The sequence below is a fragment of the Haliotis cracherodii genome, unplaced genomic scaffold, assembly GCF_022045235.1.
Source record: "Haliotis cracherodii isolate W230 unplaced genomic scaffold, xgHalCrac1.p SCAF_8, whole genome shotgun sequence".
Lineage (NCBI taxonomy): Eukaryota > Metazoa > Mollusca > Gastropoda > Lepetellida > Haliotidae > Haliotis > Haliotis cracherodii.
This window is the reverse complement of record NW_027266341.1, coordinates 49,683,674-49,687,863: the sequence shown is the minus strand read 5'-3', so window position 1 is coordinate 49,687,863 and position 4,190 is coordinate 49,683,674.

The window sequence follows — 4,190 nt, the reverse complement described above, 5'->3', positions numbered from 1 at the left end:
GTGACCTCATGATAGTGAACTGACACTACATGCCTATTTATAGAAGCTCGGGTTTTTCCATTGAGTCTATTTATAAACCTTGCGTATACGTTTGTGATGAGTGAATGAGTGCCTGTGGTTTTACGCCTTTTTTAGCAATATTCCGCCAGTATCACGGCAGGGGGCATGGGGAAATCGGCATGACGAGAGAACCACAAGGCTACTCCATCGCCGCCATTTGTGATGAAGATGCAGTAATTACTCTGCATGTTTCTTCCTCTCCAGACTATACCTTGTTAAAGCGTCTTCTGGCTAAAAATCTTTTGTGTATAGGACTGTTATAAACACATGCACAAAAGTTAAGCGCCACCCACCATATTAAGAGCTGTTACTTTTGGCACTTAATGATGACTATCATAACGAGATGTACGACTGTTATAAGCCGTATATGTAAACATGTGATGCAAAAGATGTCCCAAAGCAAGTCGTTGAATGCTTCCCTGAGGCAAACGGATCCATTCTTCATGAAGTGCGGCTTCAAGTCAAGTGAGATTTTGAACTGGGGGATCACGATGTCTGATTTTCTGGCCAAGAATGTCCCAGAGATGCTCAATCGGATTAAGATCCGGACTACAGGCCCGTCAAGGAAGAATGGCAATAGCTTCTTGACGCAAATAAGCCAAAACTGCTCGTGATCTGTGTGGTCTAGCATTGTCGTCCATGTAAACAGGTCTTGTCTGAAGAGGATGGTTGTCAAAATGAGGGACTACCACTGGACGAAGAACGGCATCTTGGTATTGTTGGCCATTCAGGTTTCCACGAAGGGAAACACAACCACATATCATGACAGACCTCCCGCCACATGCTAAGGTCTTCTGGATGTTCCTTGGTGCAAAACGAGTGTTACGTTGTCTCCAAACACGTATTCGACCATCAACAGTTGGTAGCAGCATTCGACACTCGGCAGACCAATGGATCCTTCTCCAGTTGGCCAAGTTCCATCGACTACGGGCACGACACCATATCAGACGATTCTGCATGTGCCTCTCAGTCAGTTGAGGACGTTTTACTGGTCTTCTGGCGTTATAACCAGCCGCTCTGAGGCGAGGCCTTACGGTCATCGTCAAGAATCTCTGATGGGTAATCCACTGCAGTCTTAAATCTGTTGAAGTGGCAAATGGAATTCGTCTGACTATCCTGAAAAGACGTCTATCCTCTCTGTTAGAGGTCTTTTTGACCTTCCAGACCTATGCCTGTCATTGACATCATTGGTTTGACAATCAAACGATTGATAACACTGTGATGACATGCCAGCATTTTTTCATGCCTATCACTTGCCATCTTTCAGCATTCGTTAACTTTCTCCTCACCATGGCTGATTTTCAACCTCTATTGGAAGGGGAATCTCACACAGGAGCAAAATGCAACCACGTGTCTGAAACTTGAATTTCACTATTTTTAGGGTAGGGGAACTGCAGCAACACGTAAAACACGCTTTCTTTGTGGTATCTGGACAAATTTGGGTTCATGAAACTATGGAAGCCTAATTCAGTCATACATCATCATATTTCGTATTTCTGATTCCCACACGTGAAATCAAGAGACTATGAATATGGTGGTGCTTAACTTTTGTGTATGTGTATACGACATGTTCGTCATCGATCTTGCGTTGTTCTTCTATCTGTAGAAGCAGGACAAGACTTGAACAAGTAAAAAGTAAATATGTATCAAAGCTTGTTTGAAGTGGCGGTAGTTCTTCTTGTTCCTTTGTTCGCAAATATAAGAAAGACACTAAATTGTATGAAGTCTTTGACAGGCATTTAGAAGTGATACACTTCAGGAAGCGAATTTATGGATTTCCACTCCATTTTTATGAAGAGAATAATATGTGTTCCTCATAATAAAGAAGTTGACGTCCATAAATTATCTTCCTCACTAAATTTTATTTCTGTATACATCAAATCTCTTTGACTGAAGTCTATTTCTATCTTAATGGTATTTTATTGGTTACTTTGGAATCAAGCAGAGACTGGATGAAGTCTAGGCAGGCACATCGCGTTTGTTCAAAAGATGGCATGCTCATGAGGGGGTCGGGTAGCCAAGTGGATAAAGCGTTCGCTCGTCACGCCGAAGACCCGGGTTCGATTCCCGACATGTGTACAATGTGTAAAGCCCAGTTCTAGTGTTCCCCGCCATGATATTGCTGGAATATTGCTAAAAGCGGCGTAATACAATGCTCATTCACTAAGATGACATAAACAACTTGTTGAATGTAATAATTAGTAATTGTGTTTACTCAGTCAACATGGCGTTCACAGTATGTTGGAGAATGATCTTAAAGTAATAAGGACTGTTTCACTCCCTTAAATAGGTCCGCTGTATCTTGTGATTTTGTGTCAATATCAGAGACTAAAATATGTGTATGATCCTGCATTGTTGCAGACTGTTTGTCTGTCACGTTTTCGTTTTGTTCACTACATCCATCTTCCCGAGGCAAGAGAGTTAACTGACCATGAAAGTTCAGTTTCCACCCTTGCCGAACTAGGCTGGTATTATGGAGTTAGATTTTGGCTGAACTAACGAGTCTATGCATAGTCCAATCAAAATCGCGCAATGAATCGAAATCCGGTTCGTAAACTGTCATGCAGATTTAGGTCGAGATTTGCAAGGCATGTGCACCGCCAACTCGGTGTCAACATATATATATTCCAAATCTTTTCATGTTTTTAATAAAGGTGCTCACGTGATTTGATACACTTCGCTGTGTAAGATCCGTTTTATCACAATATAGATCTTGATTATCGATTAGATCGTCTTGACTGGGCGCCGCCTTTTTGTTTGAAGCAAATGCAAGTAATACGAGAGGTGAAATCGGATTGGTCCATAGGAGAGGCACAGAAGGGACATAACTGGTAATAGCCACTGGTGGCGCTACGATCGAGCCCAGGAATTCCAGCCTAGTTCGGCAAGGGTGGGAACTGGACTTTTAAAGTCAGTTAACGCTCTTGCCTCGGGAAGATGACTACAGCGGCTCGGAGCGAGTATATTTACGATTACCGACATGCAGTGAAACACGCTGCCTTTTTTCAATGTACGCTAAAAATTAGTGTAGGGGTGAACCACCATGCGAAGTGTGTTATGTAGAGATTGAATTAAAGTAAAATGTTTCGATTTTGTTTTTCTTTATATTCAAGGGGTACAATCGTTGATATTTAATTGTTATTTGAATTCCATATGTTCGTTACTCAATGTTGATAAGTTGGGGATCCCGATAAGCTGTGGATAAGAGTAAATAAAGATGCAGAACATGTATTTTGTTAGTTTATGTGCACTTAGGGATGTTACTTAGGGATATATGGTGATATAGAGGCGAAGTAATTTCAAGAAACTGAAGGTGTATTGATACATAAGTAGATATATAATACATATTAAGCTTTACCATGAATATTGGTTGTTCTTCCATAGCGTACTGATATGGTTTCCATATCTTCTAATAACAAAACCTATACTTGAATACTATTCGGTCAAGTTTTGACTTGAATTAGATGGGATTGCAATGCTATCTCATCCGTGGTGATATAAAGGTAGGTAGGAATGCGTTACAGATTTTGCAATTTTCCATTAACAGTATCCGTATCAAAAACATTCCTTGATTTTGTAATCATTTGAACTGTATAAGAATCTTCTGGACCCAGTTGTTCAAACGATGATTAGCTTAATTAGTAATTAATGCAAATTTCATTTTCCCTGTATCTTGAAACTGCAACAATTCATTCAATTTAAACTTTTCATAGCAAAAAGACATCACTCAATCTAGATGTTAAAGTTGCTAATTATCCCCGCCCAACAAATTTGGCGGGGGATATAGAAACGGGCTCCATCCGTCCGTCCGTCCGTCACGTTTCGTTCCGGAGCAAAACTCATAAACCGTTCAATATTTTTTCATGAAACTTTGCAGGTCTGTCAAGTACATGCTGAACTGGTGCCTTTTGCTATTTATAAATTTGTATTTTTTACGTTTCCATGACAACAAGATGGACTTAGGTTCCACACTCTCCTTTTTTTACAATTTCCATGACAAGGTCCACCTCGGTTAAAAAAGATTAGGGTTTGTTTAGATTTAATTATGTCATAAATTCTGACACAGGGGCGGGGGATATAGCCACGTTAGTGGCAAACTCTTGTTATAAATTAGGCTAATCATCGTTTGG